General features: G+C 47.4%; 1 long non-coding RNA gene across 1 annotated transcript in view; it reads right to left on the minus strand.

The window, feature by feature from the left end:
* Window positions 1–18,299, minus strand: part of LOC122461067 — a 24,674-nt gene continuing 6,375 nt past the window's right edge. The window contains exons 2-3 of the long non-coding RNA XR_006282769.1: window positions 4,339–4,468; window positions 1–216 (exon numbers count right to left, since the gene is read on the minus strand). This is a non-coding gene — a long non-coding RNA (uncharacterized LOC122461067). The remainder of the gene's footprint in view (window positions 217–4,338; window positions 4,469–18,299) is intronic.

Here is an 18,299-nt window from a genome sequence, read left to right on the forward strand (position 1 = left end):
GAACGGTTAGCAATATAGCCATGTCCATCGCAGATCAATGGGCCAGCGGGTCCGGGGGCCTGTCTCTGGCCTGGAGCTTGGAAGAAAGGTTTACCGGGGAGGTGGGCCGAATAGTGTTGGCAAGGGGGATTCATTTAAAATTGTATTTTCTGCTTCCAAGTTGCTTTCCACTGGGAGATCGCCACCATTCATGGATTTAGCCTCCTCGGGACACCCCTGGAAGGCATGGTACCGGACTGACATATGGGGAAACTGAGGCACAGAACGCCCTCCCATGCTCACTGTTATTATTTCTGATTTGAATTACAGTAGCACCCAGAGCCCCACGCCCCAGCAGGATCAAGCCCCCCTTGTGCTGGGTGCTCTATAAACACCTAATAAGGGTAAGTGCCTGTCCCGAAAAAAGTAATCAAAATAGAGGACAGACATAAGAGCGGCCAGATTGGGTCAGACCAAAGGTTCCTCCAGCCCAGTGTCCTGTCTGCCGACAGTGGCCAATGCCGGTTGCCCCAGAGGGAATGAACAGAACAGGGAATCATCAAGTGATCCATCCCATCGCCCATTCCCAGCTTCTGGCAAACAGAGGCTTGGGACACCATCCCTGCTCAGCCTGGCTAATTGATGGACCTATCCTCCATGAATTTATTGAGTTCTTTTTTGAACCCTGTTATAGTCTTGGCCTTCACGACATCCTCTGGCAAGGAGTTCCACAGACTGACTGTGGCTTGTGTGAAGGAATACTTCCTTGTGTTTGTTTTAAACCTGCTGCCTATTAATGTTATTGGGTGACCCCTAGTTCTTGTGTTTATGGGAAGCAGTAAATAGCAGTTCCTTAGTTCCTTTCTCCACACCCGTCATGATTTTATAGACCTCAATCATATTTCCCCTTTAGTCCTCCCTTTTACATACTGGAAAGTCCCAGTTTTATTAATCTATCTAAAGGGTGGGGAGAAAGGATGGATTATATTATCCTAGTTTGACAGATGAGGAATAGAGAGCCATGGGGAAATGAAGTGACCTGCGGGTCTGTGACAGAATCCAGGAGTCCTGATCTCCAATTAACCCACTACCGCCTCCTCTTCCAAGAACCCAGGAGTCCTGCCTCCCACTAATCTCTCTCTCTCTCTCTCTCTCTCTCTCACACACACACACACACACACACACACTCTCTAACCTACATTTGGACAAAGAGACAGCAAAGCCCCGAACCAGACCGGGAAGGGAGGGGTGGGGAGTGGTAATTTAATAACAGGAGGAAAGTCATCAATCTCTGTTCCTTTGAAACGGCGTGAAAGTGGAGGGGAAAAGGCAAAGAAAAGCCAGCACCTGATGTACCCGAACAGCTGAGAGAACCGGGTTTGCGCTTCTCTTTCTGTGGCCCTCCCCTCGCTGCGTCCATTCATCGCCCCGCCGCTGTGCATTTGGGCTTCCCCGGCTCCTAACATGGCTTGGAGCTGATGGGACAAATGTAATTTGTTCCAGGGAAAGGCGTGGGGGGAGCCAGGCTCGCCTGGGGCATGTTGCCGTAAGGAGTGGCAGGCAGACTTATTGTTCATTAATGGAGACTGGCGGGTGCTGGGCAGGGTGGGCATTGGGAGCGGGGTTAATTAAATTAGACGGAGTTGCTTATTTGTCACCGCTTTGCCAGAAGACAATAACTTCGTGGGCAGATGCTCTTTGGAGAGAGGAGGGGCTATACATATTTATGAGCGCGATCGACAGCGCACCCAGCCCTGGCTGGGGCTTTGATGTTTGCCCCCTGACCCCTTATACCAGCCTGGGTTTATAAACACCCGCCCCTTTCTAGGAGAGGTGGTACCGCCACTGAGGTCCCTGTGCACGGGGAATGCAGCTGTTTGCTGAGGTCTGTTCCCTTGATTCAGACGGGGGAATCGTTCCCTCCTTGTTTATCTGTATTTCTAGAGCCCCCAGACAGATCTCCCGTGTGCTAGGCGCTGTCCAGACCTAATAAAGAGCAAAATTCCCCGGAACTTCAATGGAGCAGGAGCAGGCTTTAGAGCCTCAAAGGCTCTTAACTTCCATTGATTTCAGCCAAGACCTCGGAGGAACTGGGCCCAAGTGACTTATCCCAGGGCATGTGGCAGAGTAAAGTTAGGGCAAGAACCAAGGAACCCTGAGCCACAGTCCTGGGTCTTAATCTCCCAAACCTTCCTTCCTCTCTGAATGAAAAGAGGGGTCCTGCGAATAATCTCTTGCAATCAATTCTACACCTTCTTTCAAGCTGGCAAAAGGCTGTGGGATTTCCCACCAGCCCGGGTCACACCCGCAACAGACTCGTTCAGGCGTGTGGCCATCACTGTTGCATGGGGCAGTTCCACAAACTGCACACCCAGGCCTGGGTGAACTTGTTCCTGGAAGTCAGGGACCGATTCGGTTCTGTGCTCACCGGAAGGGATGGATCCAGGCTTTGGGAATCAAGGTCCCAAGCCGGGAAGCAAACTCCGAATCTTGCCACAATAAGAAATGTCCATTTTAACAAGGGGAAGGTTGGTTTTAAAAAGACAGAGGATCTCGAAAAATTGTTGCTCTAAGTTTCGTGCACAGGCTGGTCCATGGAGAGGGCACGGGATTAGGGAGTCAGGACTCCTGGGTTCTTTTCCTAGAGCGCACGCTTTGTGATGTCCTTTATCTGTGCCTCAGTTTCCCCATCTGTAAAATGATGCTCACTCTACCGATCTGAGTTGGTAATAACTGTGGTGACCTAGAGATGAAAGGGGCTACGTACAAACTATGAGTTAAAAGAAAAGGAGTACTTGTGGCACCTTAGAGATTAACAAATTTATTTGAGCATAAACTTTCGTGAGCTACAGCTCACTTCATCGGATGCATTCAGTACTCCTTTTCTTTTTGTGAATACCGACTAACACGGCTGCTACTCTGAAACTATGAGTTGTTATTCCTGGCGGTTTATTTTATTTTATTTATTTTTTTTTTGTCTTTTGCAGGAATTAGGTTTGCAAACGTGATGTGGATCATTTACAGGATTAACAAATCTGCGGACGCGGGAGGGTGAGCTCTGATATTACCTGGGACCCTAGTAATGGGAGGGCGGGGAACCGGATATACTATTCCTCACTGATGCTGTTTATTTGGTACTGCAGTTTCACCTGTAGGGCCCCGTGGTTTAAAATATTGATTTCAATTTTTATACATATTTTCCATGGTATGCAACAAGCCTGGGGAGGGGAAACACGCTCACAAGTAATTGCAACTCCAAGAACGGAGATGAGGGATGTATGTGTCACATTATAATGATACAGCCAAATTCAGCATTCCTTACTTGGACTAAATTCCTAGCCAAGTCATTGGGTGTTTGCCTGGGGGAAAGCTGAATACAGGGTCCCTTGATTTGATTCCTCTTGGGAGGAAGTTTGGCTTTTGACTAAGGCACTGAACTGGGGAGTTCAGATCCTGTCTCTGCCACACGTTCCCCGTGGGACCTGGGGCTAGTCACTATATTTCCCCGGGCCTCAGTTTCCCCCTCTATACAATGGGGCTCATAATCCTTCTTTTCTTCTATCTGTTGTCTGTCTTGTCTATTTAGACTGTAAACTGTTCTGGCTAGAGACTGTCTACAAGTATAGCAACTAGCACAAGGTGGGGGGAGTGGGGTATGCTTGATTGTGGCCTCTTGGTATTGCTAAACAATAATAATTAATAATTAATGGTTATCCTTCCACCAGCTTTAAGTCCTGCTCCGTTTAAATCAAAAGCTAAACTCCCACTGAATTCAGTGATGCAGGGTGGGGCCATAATCCGACAAGAATCCTTGGGCTGCCTTAAAATTAATTTCCCCCCAAGATAATTAACACAAGGTTTTCCAGGTGACAGTCTATTTTTCATATGGACAATATTTCCCATCCCCCCCCCCATCTATTCATCTTCCACCACCACAAAATCTGGATGGCTCTCTCCCTCTATATTAATCCAGAGCAGTTCACTAATTTGTAACCATAAAGGAGGGGGGAATATTGTTCGGGCAAGTTTGTAAAATCTTGCAAAACCTCCCCACCCCCTGCGCTGGGCACTTTATACTCATTAAGTGCACCCGAGTGCTAAGCCATTATTGTAATAAGGAGATATGCTGAATAAAAAGAGCCACGCTTCAAGTGCCATAAATTACAACTGTCAGGGCGTTTTCTAGGGATGAACAGAGCTGGGAATAATTATTTATAGCGTGCTTTATAGAGCAATTAAAAATTCCCCAAATGGTGTTAATTGCTTTTAATGTGCAGAAAGTGCTGCCTGGCTTTCAAATCGATGTTTAGCAGAAAATCTGCTCTTTAAAGAATTCTTCCCCCCTCCCCCGCCCCTTACCTCTTTGGCTGCGCTCCTCGGTAGTTGAAAAAGTTTTCACACCGGCTGGTGTTGCTTCCTCGGATGGCACAACCGTACCCATTCTTGGCTTCATTTTCCCACTGATCTTTCACGGGCGGTGCAGAATTTTCTGCTGGGAAGAAAGAGAAACAAAATCGAAGGGTAACAGACAAACGCTGCAGCTGGGTTTGAGAGAGTTATGCAGTAATATAGGCGGTGCGAAGGAGAAAACATGCCAAAAAAGAGGGAAGGAGAATAGTGGCCCAAGCGAGGAAGCAAGGCAGAATTGGAGGAACAGAGGAGAGAATGGAGGTACATGCAGTATAACAAATGTATCCATCCTACACTGATGGGGTGACATCCCGGCTCCACTGAAGCTAACCAAAGAACAACCATTGATTTCAATAAGGCCGGGATCTCACTGTTATGAGAGTCTAGTGTGAGCTCTCCTGCCTAGCACAGAGCAGGGAATTTCACCCAGTGATTCCTGCATCTGGCCCAAGAACCGGCGCTGCGACTAGAGAAAACCTTTCCCATGCAGGGTAAGAAGACAGAATGCAGGATCTCGGATGGCCCCACTGTGAGCTGCAACAATCCACCTGATAGTGTCTATATCACCTGGGGAACAACACCCCCGTCTCTGCTGCAGTGTTGAATTGTGGTAACATTTTTAGCAGACAAGCATGGGGGCTCAGGGTGGAATACCTTCCTGTCTTCATTGAATTGCATCTGGTTGCTCGGAATTTGTCCGAGTAAATGCTTCCTCGACTACCAGCGCCTCTGTGTTGCAGATCCTATTGAAAGGAATTGTACTGTACACCCCCTCCCCCCGAAACCCTCAAGTTTTCCCTTCAAAGCTTTTTAGATTAGCAATGCAGCAAAATTTGCATGGGATGGGACGCAAATCCTTGCACTCCGCTCCCACCCCCCAAATCTCCGGATTAAACTTTCTTTATAAACAGGAATGAAGCAGGCAAGCTTTCCACTCTCCTTTGGGTTCCCTTGCAGATCTATGCTGCAAGGGGCACATGCTATTTGTGGTCCAGGATGCCTGCGAGGTTGGCTTTGCTTATGAGCTGTTTACCTGGCAGGTAAAGTATCTCCGCAGGACTCGAGTAACGATCCTGTCTGCCAAGCTTTGGTGGTGGGGCTGAAGCTGTGCGTGTTTGGTTTGTTTTTATGTTGGGGCTGCAAGAAAACAGCCTTCCTCCCCGCCCCCCGTAAAACTGTCTCCTTCTATTCGAGAGACCAGGGGAGTGCGGTAATATCTTTCATTGGACCAACTTCAGTTAGTGAAAGAGACAAGCTTTCACGTTTACACAGAGCATCTTTCCTCTCTCTAATACCCTGGGACCAACAGGGCTACAACCACGCGGTCTCTTTCTATGGTATTTTAAACCACAGGTATATTGAAAGTTGGAATTCTCCACAATCCATGTGTCAGCGATTATTTACTAACCAGCTCTAGTCTCCCCCCATCGCCCTGCCTTTTCATGCACTCTCCCCTCGCTCTTTCTAACGGATCTGGTCTAGGGATTATTTTGGGCAAGTTTTCTGGCCTTAGGAGTGTCTCAGATGCGGCCACTGTGGCCACCACGGACTCTACTTGCGGCCAGGGCAGCCTCCCGGGCAGTGGCGGGAGGGGCAAAGAAGTGGAGAGATTCCCCCAGGGCCACCAGCAAGGGTTGGGCCTTGCCCCCCTCTGGAGCCACAAACGCCAGAGGAGCCGGCAGCCCGTGGGTTCCCCACCTTCCTGGGGGCAGTGGGGTGCGGGCTTCTGGCCTTAGCCCTGGGGTGGCGGGGGCAGGATCCGGTCACGGGTCTTTGGGTTCTGGCCCTGGACCCCGGTCATCGGCTCACCCACCGCGGCCCCTACTGTCTCCCTACCCACCTCCCGATCCAGGGCTTAATTTGTCCCCCCGGTTTGCCAGGGCTGAGTAAATCTGCTGTGGAAACGGATATGTGCATGTTTGTTAATATCACTTTCCACAGCAGACTTGCTGGCGAGCTGGGAGGCTGTGAAAAGCGATATTCACAAACATGCACATTTCACTTTCGGCAGCAGCGGACTTACTAGCTAGCAAGTCTTTCTTTCTTTTTTAAAGCAACCAGAAACAACAAAAAGAGACAAGAATGTGCAAAGCACCTTATTTGTGTTTCTATTCTGATTAGGTCCAATAAAAAACAGAGATAACTGCACGTTGTTTTTATGATTGAGTCTGGGGTGGAAAAAACACCTACATAAATAAATGACATTGATTTGGACATGTCTAGGTGCACGGTTCTTTGTTTTTTCTAAAGTTAATTAAATATTTTAGGAAAAATTGTCAGAGTGGCCGGAGTGGGTGGCCGCACTCAGAGCGCACCAAAAAATGTGTTGGGAGAACCTCTGCACTAGATGATCACAATGAACATGAGATTATAAGAACCACCAGACTGGGTCAGACCAAAGGCCCAGTGTCCTGTCTGCCGACAGTGGCCAGTGCCAGGTGCCCCAGGAGGAGTGAAGCTAACAGGTAATGATCAAGTGATCTCTCTCCTGCCATCCAGCTCCACCCTCTGACAAACAGAGGCCAGGGACACCATTCCTTACCCATCCTGGCTGATAGCCATTAATGGATTTAGCCTCCATGAATGTATCCAGTTCTCTTTTAAACCCTGTTATAGCCCTAGCCAATTATTCCTTGTGGCTTTAGAAGGGATGAATCTAGTACCAGCCTTGACTGACATGGGGATCACAGCACAGGCACTGAGGAAGTGGAAAGAAATGAACAAGGAAAAGGGTTGTTCTGACTCTGACTTCCCTGGAGGATACATTTCAAGAAAAATAGCTCGTTAGCAACACTGTACAGCACCGCGCACATGGTGGGTAACTAAGAACAAGGCCGATAGCATTAAAATAGCAACAGGAATCGTTGTTGTAGCAATGATGATCACTCCCAGAATAACACAATAGCAATGACTGTAGCCAGCAATCATTGCAACAATGGTCACAGGTGTAAAAAAAAAAAAAAACCAACAACCTTGATAATAATGGGGAACAGGAACCATTGTGACGGTCACACGAACAATGGGAACAGCAACAGAAGCGATTGCACCACAACCACAAAAACCAGTAACGATTGTAATGGTGAAAATTACAACGGTTCCTCTACAAGTAACAACAGCCGCCCCACCAAATACTGCAGCCATTCTTCGATCATTTTTTCCTATAGACACCAGTGCTGCAAATGAGAGTGGGCGGCTTGTTTTTAAATAAAATGCATGCTTTAAAGGATGTGTCTCCAGCTCCTTTTTGCAAGCCCCACAGGGGGGAACGTCTTTGCTAATATGCCCCCCGCTTCTTTCTCTGTAGCCCTCTCCTGTACATTACATAAGCTCGACACACCTTGATTCGCAAGCAAACTCCCCCCCCCCCACCCCGGCAGCCCAAACGCATGGCAAGAAAAATGAAGGAGCTGGATGGAAACGGCTCCAACTTCCATTCTTAGCTTATTGCTTTGCAAAGACGGTGGAACGGGGCTTTAAGAGCCATCACCCCCAAAGTTTGCTTTCTATGTGCTAAGTGCACCTTTCTCCCCTAGCTGCATCTATATGCCTCTGGATCTCTTTCCTCTCTAATACCCTGGGACCACGACACTCTCTTTCTATGCTATTTTCAACCATTGGCATTTGGAATTCTCCACAATCAGTTTGTGTCTCTCCAGATATTTAAATCTGATCTCTCTCTCTTTGGTGCAAAGGGGGCTAAACAAAACCTGTAGTTGGCGCGGGGGGCTTTTCTATAAATTTGCCCTCGGTGTGTGAGAGAGCCAAGGACCGATCCGTACAATCCCGGGCAGGACTTGGCTTGTTGCGTACTCCCATGCGCGCGCACAGGCGCTGCCCCCCTTATCCCTCCCCATAGAGGGCTCTCTGCGCCCCTCCGCTGCAAAGACTCGTGCTAACTTGGATTTCTAAAGAGGGGTTCTTCCCGGAAACCGGGATGGGCTGGTTCAGCGCCTGATGCTGATTGAATTTGACTCCTTTCTTGGGCCGGGTGTAAACTGCACTTTGTAGTAGTGTATTCTCTGAGCTACTATATGTTGCTCCTCCCTGCAGTCCTTACACAGACAACCCCACCACACCCGAAGTCTTTCAAAGGACTGGGAGAGAGTGGAAGTCAACGGGAATCTTTAATGGAGGCCCCATTAATTAAATGAACGACCGGTCATTAAAAAAACACACCCTCGGGGTTGGATATAACAAACAACTCTAAATTATCTAACAGTTTGAGTTCTGCTTTCAGCTTATCTCAGTGGGAAAGGGACTTTTGATACCAATCCAGACAAACCCACATAGTCTTTACCTAAGAACGGCCAGACTGGGTCCATCTAGCCCAGTCTCCTCCCTCTGACAGTGGCCAGTGCCAGGTGCCCCAGAGGGAATGAACAGAACAGGGAATCATCCAGTGACCCATCCCCTGTCGTTCCCTCCCAGCTTCTGGCACACAGAGGCTGGGGACACCATTGCTGGCTAATAGCCATTGATGGACCTATCCTCCATGAATTTATCTAGTTCTTTTTTTAAACCCTGTTATAATCTTGGCCTTCACAGCATCCTCTGGCAAGGAGTTCCACAGGTTGACTGTGCCTTGTGTGAAGAAATACTTCCTTCTGTTTGTTTTAAACAAACATTAAACGACTTCAATGAGACTATTCCGCAGTGCATAGTGAAGCCTGTGCTGAAGTCTTCGCAGGATCTAAGTGTGAGAGCTGAGTGGCGCAGCAAGGAATTAAAATCCTCGGTTGATATGTAGCAAATCAGTGTAATTCTGCAACTGGAGAGTTGCGGCTGTTGGCTCTAGAGAGACTGTCTCTGAACGTGTGGGAAAGAATCAAACTTTGCATTGTTTGGATCTGTTCCCTTCCACACCTGCTAAAGTCCAGGGATCTAGGTTACCAGCCTGGGGAGTAGCAAAATTGAAAAAAAAAAAAAAGGGTCCAAATCTTATTGGTGAGCGACATGCCTATTTTTTCCATCACAACCTGTTTTTTCTTGAATGCAGGAGCTGAGGTTAAGTTGTGGCACCAGCTGATGGATGAATTTTTGTTCCTCCGTGGTCACCTCTCCCAAGTCTTCCAACTGGGGATTTTTTTGGAAAGAAAATAGCTGCTTGAAGTGGTGACGCAACTAGCCTTGAAAAATCAGAACTCACATGAGTATGCGCCACAATCGCGCGTCTCAGTGACATTTAAATGTAAATTGTTCCAAATATTGTAGCGGGCAAATCGGAGGCTGAAATGAGCTACTACATCCTGAGTTCGGATTTCGCAGAAATTGCATCCAGGGACAACAAATCGCTAGGTCGTTGAGGGAAACTTGGTGTCATATTGGCTAACTTCACACATTTGCAAAATGCCATGAACATGCTCATTCTGTGTGTCAAATTAAAGGCTCTCTGGAAATGATTGACTTGTCTTCGTGGTGAGCAAAACAGCAAATAATTACATTTGGTTTGCAAAGGTCTGAAGGAAAAAGAAGTTTCTTAGTCAAGCTTCTGTTAAGGGGATCCACGCCTGTTTTCTAAGATTAAGACGAGCCTCATCGAAATTCCTTATTTGTGTTACTAACGGTAACTCATTGAGATGAACAGAGTTGTAAAGCTCTAAGGTCAACATTTCAAAGGCACTTAAAAGTTCCATTGACTTTCAATGAGACTTAGGCTCCTGAGGGCCTAAATCACTTTTGAAAGCAAAGTTTAATCTCCTAAATGGCTTAGATTGTTTTTTTAAAGCCTAAGCCAGTTGTTTCCTTAATATTGTTTATGCACTTTCTGGACATAATTTGGGATCTGTGAAGGGAGCCTGGTTGGTTTCATGTTCTGGTTCTCTTAGGATAGCACAAGGCAGTTGTGCTTGAGGGAAAAAATCTGTCGGAATATTTCTCTTCTCTTCTCTTCTCCTCTCCTCTCCCCCCGCCCCCCCAACCCCACCCCCAATCTGCACTTTCTACTTTCAGGGCAATAGAATAACTGGACTAGCTAGTGAAAGACTGCTTCTGTGATGTTTCCCGTCCACACAAAGCAAGAGAGAACTACAGAGAAAAACCTCTTCTGATGAGATTTCCAGCTCCCCACTCCCACATCCTCCCCCAAAAAGTTTGGATAAACTTCTGAGAATTTAACATATTTTCCATTATTCCTCCCCCATCCACCTGACCTTTCTGAGAATTGTGTGCCATTAAAATTCTGAATATTTTGTAAAGGCTCAACTCCATGCTCTGGGTATCCTGAAACCTCTGACTGCTAGAAGCTGGGACTGGACAACAGGGGATGGGTCACTCAGTAAATTGCCCTGGCACCAGCCATTGTCGGAAGACAGGATCCTGGGCTAGATGGACCATTGGTCTGACCCACTATGGCTGTTCTGATGTTCTTATATTGTATCTACACTGTTTCCTTTTTTTTGCCAGGGCTACAGGCACAAAGAGCTGACGTTTTCTCACTCTGGGGAGCAGCTTGGATGTAATGTTGCACATTCCACATTAGTCCACAAGAAAATGATCAGTTGTGTATCCACAGAACCAATCAGGATGGCTAGTGGCAGTGAAAAGTTGAGAAACCACCTCTCAGGATTTCTCTGCTGAGACTAGCAATTAAATTAGTGCCAGTTTGGCAGCAGGTTTTGTGACGTGGACATTATTCCCCTGGGAGCTGGACAGAGACCATCAAACTCATTTCACACAGTCAAGTGAATAGCCCTTGCATTGCCCTCAACACGCTCAGAACATTTGCAGCTAAGTATTTAAGACATGACTATAATCAAATTCCTCATGCTCTAGGGCTTCAGTTCGTTGCCTGCTGGGATCAAAAAGGATTCCCCCGGACCTCCAGATATTGGCCAAGTGTATTCTGTGTGTGGAGTGGGGTGGGGAGTGGGAGGGGGTTGCCTTCCCCAGGTGCATCAGAGCCTGGCCACAGCTGGAGATGGGACACAGGGCAGGGTGGACTGGTGCTCTTGAGATGGTCCAGAGGATCTTCTTTCTAGATGCCTGCCTGGCATGCCTTGCTCCCATGCTACGGGCCATTCCAATCACCCCAATTTGGGGGTCAGGAAGGAATTGTTCCCCAGGCTTGGAACCTTGGGATATTTTCAGTTTCCTCTGCAGCTCGGGCCCGGTTCAAATGCTGGGATCATCTGAGCATCTGGTGGAGCCTCAGCCACTGGTAGCATCTCAGGTTTTCCTGTGGCTCACAGATTAGTGTCCTGAGAACTGAAATGCTTGAGTCTAACTCAAGTCCTTGGGCTCAGTACAGGGGTAGCTAGGTGATGTTCATGACCTGTGGTCTACAGAAGGTCAGACTAGATGATCTAACATTCTCTTCTGGCCTTAATCTCCATGAAAGTCCTTGTGTTCCCCACCATTCCAGCCTAGACTGGAACCAGTGATCTATAGGTGAAAGCTCTTTGTGCGATTCCCAATCTCAGAAACATCCAATTCTCCTTATAAGAGAAAGCTGTTGAAGGGACAAGCTTTGATTACCACTCAGTGCAGTTATCAGAAAGTGTAAAGGCTCATTAAATAGGCCTCATATGGGGCAGGGCTTCCTAAGGTGAGAATGGATGGGCCCTTCTACGCAAATATAGGCATGTACTGTAGCTGCATGTTGGATCTACTGATTCATCAGTGGATTTCCTGGTCTGTCCTCATTGCCCTCTGCTAAAAATAAAGAACCTATAGATCAAAGGCAAATCAAACTGATCATGTCCATGCCAGCGCAGTTCTTCCTCAGGGTTTAGTGTCCTGCTACAAGTGGTGATGGAGTCACAAACCAAAAAGGAAGAGATGGAAGTGGACTAGGAACTGATAAAAATTCCTATAAAGAGTGGAAACAAATGTGATTGTTGCAGAATGTCACACCATGCAGCTAAGATCTTTCCAAGACCATTTGTGGGAATGACTTAATAATGAGACAAGGTGGGTGAGAGAATATGTTTTATTGGACTAACCTCTGTTGGTGAAAGAATCAAGCTTTTGAGCTCCACAGAGCTCTTCTTTGGGGCTGGGAAAGGTACTCAGAGTGTCACAGCTCAATACAAATACCCTGGGACCCACATGGCTAAAACACTATTGCATACAACGACTTAATAGTGGCACTATTAATGCCCACCGTTTCTATTATAAAACCCAGTTTTCAGAGCATAGGTCCATTCTTCTCTGGGTTTCAACTAAGTCTTGGCCCTGGACTGAGGTTTTTTTGTGGGGTGGGGAGACGGGAGTCTATCTAGAGTAGTGTTAAAAATGTTGTAATTGTTGCCTTCAGATTTTGCATAAAGATTAATTCCAAGGCTACCTTAGATCTCTGAACTATCACGACAGTTGCACTTCTGTAGGACAAGGCAGCTCTTGAAGTCCAGGATGAAGCATTCTCCATTGAGGAGATCCAGCTCTGGAACAGGTTTCAGAGTAGCAGCCGTGTTAGTCTGTATTCGCAAAAAGAAAAGGAGTACTTGTGGCACCTTAGAGACTAACAAATTTATTAGAGCATAAGCTTTCGTGAGCTACAGCTCACTTCATCGGATGCATTTGGTGGAAAAAACAGAGGAGAGATTTATATACACACACACAGAGAACATGAAACAATGGGTTTATCATACACACTGTAAGGAGAGTGATCACTTAAGATAAGCCATCACCAGCAGCGGGGGGGGGGGGGGGGGGGGAAGGAGGAAAACCTTTCATGGTGACAAGCAAGGTAGGCTAATTCCAGCAGTTAACAAGAATATCAGAGGAACAGTGGGGGGTGGGGTGGGGGGGGAGAAATACCATGGGGAAATAGTTTTACTTTGTGTAATGACTCATCCATTCCCAGTCTCTATTCAAGCCTAAGTTAATTGTATCCAGTTTGCAAATTAATTCCAATTCAGCAGTCTCTCGTTGGAGTCTGTTTTTGAAGCTTTTTTGATGAAGGATAGCCACTCTTAGGTCTGTGATCGAGTGACCAGAGAGATTGAAGTGTTCTCCGACTGGTTTTTGAATGTTATAATTCTTGACGTCTGATTTGTGTCCATTCATTCTTTTACGTAGAGACTGTCCAGTTTGGCCAATGTACATGGCAGAGGGGCATTGCTGGCACATGATGGCATATATCACATTGGTAGATGCCCAGGTGAATGAGCCTCTGATAGTGTGGCTGATGTGATTAGGCCCTATGATGGTGTCCCCTGAATAGATATGTGGACAGAGTTGGCAACGAGCTTTGTTGCAAGGATAGGTTCCTGGGTTAGTGGTTCTGTTGTGTGGTGTGTGGTTGCTGGTGAGTATTTGCTTCAGATTGGGGGACTGTCTGTAAGCAAGGACTGGTCTGTCTCCCAAGATCTGAGAGAGCGATGGCTCGTCCTTCAGGATAGGTTGTAGATCCTTGATGATGCGTTGGAGAGGTTTTAGTTGGGGGCTGAAGGTGATGGCTAGTGGCGTTCTGTTCTTTTCTTCGTTGGGCCTGTCCTGTAGTAGGTGACTTCTGGGTACTCTTCTGGCTCTGTCAATCTGTTTCTTCACTTCAGCAGGTGGGTATTGTAGTTGTAGGAATGCATGATAGAGATCTTGTAGGTGTTTGTCTCTGTCTGAGGGGTTGGAGCAAATGCGGTTATATCGTAGCGCTTGGCTCTGGAACAGTCTTCCAGCCAGAGTCTGCCCATCTTTCTAAAACCCCGCAAAACCTTCCTCACCAAAAAAGGCTTTTCCAGAACAAGAATGATGCTCACAACACTGACAACCCACCCTCCTACCCAAAAGAACTCCCCCCAAATCGGGAACAAATTCACCTAAAATAAATAAATTAATGAAAAATGAAAACAAAGCCCCTACCTGAAGCAAAAAGTTTTTACCCCCAAAAGGGAGAAGAGCTAGAAATTCCACTGGGGACTTGGCTGTGTTTACCTGGAAGACAGCCAGATACTACGGTGATGGGCAGCAGTATACAACACAAATACAGATAGATGAGTTCCAAGGTTCCTAGACTCCCGTATTGATGATTCCCTCAAGTCTTCCCATCAGAGCCAGCGGGATGAGTAAGGTCTTTGCAGGATGAGTGGCTGAGAAGTGTTATGGTCCGATAACTGGCGGATGACCAGTGCGAAGTGGCTGATGGACCTCATTCTGGTGCCCAGAGGATAGGCGTCTACATCAAAAAGCCAGCACCAAGATTAGCACTGTGGTTAGAAGAACTCTGAGTGCAGTGGACCAGGGCTCCATGGAGCTCACGGGGGCTAAGAGAGGTGTAAATGAAGGCCGGAGCAGATCGGTAGAAGATCTGCACTGGAGAGGAAGCTGACCGGGTCTGGATGTGCTGGCGTGTCCTGCCCGTCATGGAGGCAAAGGAACCCGTGGATTGACAGCGTCCCGCCTGCTGGACTATCTGGCTCCGATGGGAAATGAGAACATAGACTCTCCCGACACTTCTGCAGATCTCTCTGGCTGTCTAAGGGCTTGATCCCCTCCCCCGCCGAGGTCAAAGGGAGTATTTCCATACACAGGCGGCAATGACTTTCAGCCTAGCCTCCCCCCGATGAGGTAGGGAAGTATTACTGCTCTGGGTTCGTACAGCGCCTAGCACAGGGCAGTTCTGGTCCTTACACTAGAGTGCTTAGGAGCTGCGATAATACAAACAGCAAACCATAGTGTCTAGATGAGGAAACTGAGGCACGGAGACATGAAAGGCCAGGTTTTCCAAGGCAGGAAGGGGACTGAGAGACACAAGCCCCATTCTTTTCCAAACCGGGAGCTTTGGAAGGGCTCGCAAGCAGCCAGCGAATCCACAGGCCGCGCTCTCCCCTGGATGGTGTCCGCGCTTCCCCGCCTGCACCACAACGCCCGACTGCCTCTGGGTACAGCCGTGTGAGGGGGGTAAGTGTAGCTGTGACTGGCAGGAGTGTCACCTCTCTTGGCTTATCTCTTCTATTTGCCAGACAGGGGCTGCCCATTGCCCCCCTCCCCCTGCCCCACAGCAAATCCCCCAGCAGCTCCGGGAGTGCAATTAAGCCTGTGAGGGGAAAACTTCTTGAAACCGTCATCATCTCCTCTCCCCTCCATCTGAACGCTTCTGCTCTTCCTAACCACAAGGACTTTGGTTGATGGAGCTGGCGCCAGCAGGTTCCCAGCTGAGTTCAGAAGTCAAGAACTTAGGCAGGTGGGAGGTTGGGGTGGGGGAGGAGGGGAAACCCGATCCCCTGCCGACGAAGCGGTGCAGGAAGGGGAGCGATGGGATCAGGGCCCTTTCTCCTGAGAGTAGTTCAACAGGAGCGCTGGGCTGAAGGGACCCCTCAGAGCCGGTGTGGGGAGCGAACCTGCAGCAGGCTCCCGGCAGACCCGGTTCCGGTTTGTTCTGTCAGGCCCGGTGTGATGGATCTAATGCACGGGCAGTCCCCAGGTTCCCAATAGGAAAGTACGCTGGTTCCTCCTTCTGCTCGGCTCCAAACGGCTACAGAGGCTCTAGAAGGGGAATTCCCTAGACACCCTGCCCCTGTGAAACCTTCCTGTGCGAGGGAGTTCGCGCGTGGCTGGTGGGTGTGAGTGTGGTGCGGACTTCTGGTTGTGTGCACTTTGGTGCATGTTGCACGCTCGCCTGCCTGTGAGGGAAATCTAGAGACTTGTGCCCTGGGATTGGTGTGCACATTTGGGTGTGGGAGTGCGGGCGTGTGAACATATATGGTTATGGGAATGTGTGTATGTCATTTGTCTGTTGTGCATAGCTCTCTCTCTCTCTGTATATCTATCTATCTATCTATCTATATATCTATATACGCATTCACATATGCACACAGTGATTGTGTGTGTATATATACACGGAGATGCACAACAGATATAAATCAGGGGGTAGCCGTGTTAGTCTGTAGCCACAAAAACATAAAGGAGTCCAGTGGCACCTTAAAGACGATCAGATTTATTTGGGCATAAGCTTTCGTGGGTAAAAACCCTACTTCTTCAGATGCGTCTGAAGAAGGTAGGGTTTTTACCCAGGAAAGCTTATGCCCAAATAAATCTGTTCGTCTTTAAGGTGCCAACAGATATATAGATATATATCCTGCATCTGTTGTGTAGCTCTCTCTGTGTAATATGTAATAATAATAATAATAATAAATTAATATATACAGAGATGCATAACATATATTATTACATATATATCTTGTGCATCTCTCTGTGTATATATATATATGTGTGTGTGTGTGTGTACACACACATATACACACACATGCATAGAGAGAGAGATGCACAAGATATATAATATTATATATATATAATATATGTTATGCATCTCTGTATATAGATATGCGCAGCAGATTCTCTGTCTCTCTCTCCGTGTAGACATAGGCAGAGAGAGATGCACAGCAGATACAGATATATAAATGAAATATTTGTGTGTGGAGGTGTGGGAATCCGTGTGACGCATATTCATACCCGATCGTACTACAGCGCTGAGCCATGAATCAGGCAGCCAAACCCAAAAGCTACTCTTGTGTTCTCCAAAATCTCCCCGCTGCTCTGACCCCTTTCCGGCCGCTGGGGTTCACTGGGGTGAGATCTCGGGGCCTGTGTTTGGTTCCAGAGGCGAGGCTCCGGACATCCAACCTGTAACCGACAACCCCGCACAACCACCTCGAAAGGAATGAAATGTTTTCAGGCAGCCGCCCTCTCCAGTGGGTGTTCTTCCGTTTGAGAGACCTGATCGTTTCATGACAACTTTTTGCGGCCTGATCTTCTCAGTGAACGGCCGGCGGGCGCTGCATGGCGGAAAGCGCGATCGGTTGGTTCTGACCCAGGACAAAACCAACAATGCAAATATTTAGTTAGCACTTAAGGCTCGGCTGAGGATCTCTCAGGACACTCGAGACGGCTTTTTGGACAGAGGCGCTCAATAACTGCCTTTGATTTTTGGTGTGTGTGGGGGGAAATCCCTGTGGTTGCTAGGGAGGGGGGTGGATTGAGGAGAAAGGACATTTCAGAACAGATGAGTCCTTCCCCAGCAGCAGCCACCCACAGCAAAGCACTAGCCCATCTGGGGAAGTCCTGCTATTCTATAGCCCGGGGAAGGCATTTTGGGAGAGCGGGATCCGCAGTGATTCTTCTGGCGTGGGGGCGGCAGTTGGCTAATGGTTACATCAATGAACTTCTAAAATAAGTCCTGTGCATTCATTCAGAATGAAGGCGGGAAATGTCTACTAGTCTGCTAGTAACTTTGCAAGATGATAAATCAGTCCCTGAGCCTGAATATAAATAGCGACATAATTATAAAATGATCCACCTTTACGAATAAACTCTCTAATTATCATCTCAGGATCTAAACATTTGCCCGCCTCTCTGGCAAGAATTTAAAAATCCTGCCCGTCTGCTTATCTATAATTTCAGAATCAATCTAATAATGATCGAAGAATTAATACTTCAATTCATAATAAATAACCATTATTTTCCGGCTGTCTATAATTTCAGAACAAATCTAACAAGTGAAGAATACCATCAACTCTCAAAATCCAGCGCTATTTTCAGAACTCTTCTCCCACCAATTTGAGAATTCTCTCTCTAATTTCAGAATCTACCTCTCATGCTCCCACCACGATGGTGCCTAAACTACGACTGAAGATCCTGAAGCGTTGTGCAAAAGACTTATTTACTTCTGATAATAATTGTCTCCATATTGATTTAGTTGGGGAAGTGTAAAATCTCCATAGCATTCTGCAAGCGCTTGCAATTAATTTCTATTTTCATTTAGCCTCTTTTCCCCTCCAACGATGGGAAAGCGAGATTTCCCACGAAAGGGTTTTGTTTCTATCCCCTGTAATAATGGCTCCCAGCGCCCATCTCTAAATAATCTTCAGGACCTACCAGGATAGCATTTCTTTTTAATTATTTACCTGTTAGTGGAAATGCTGCTGGTTTTTGCTAATGGTCTCTGTTCTGTGGCTTGACAAGCCTCTAACTCTAGG

The sequence above is a fragment of the Dermochelys coriacea genome, chromosome 7 (assembly GCF_009764565.3).
Source record: "Dermochelys coriacea isolate rDerCor1 chromosome 7, rDerCor1.pri.v4, whole genome shotgun sequence".
Lineage (NCBI taxonomy): Eukaryota > Metazoa > Chordata > Testudines > Dermochelyidae > Dermochelys > Dermochelys coriacea.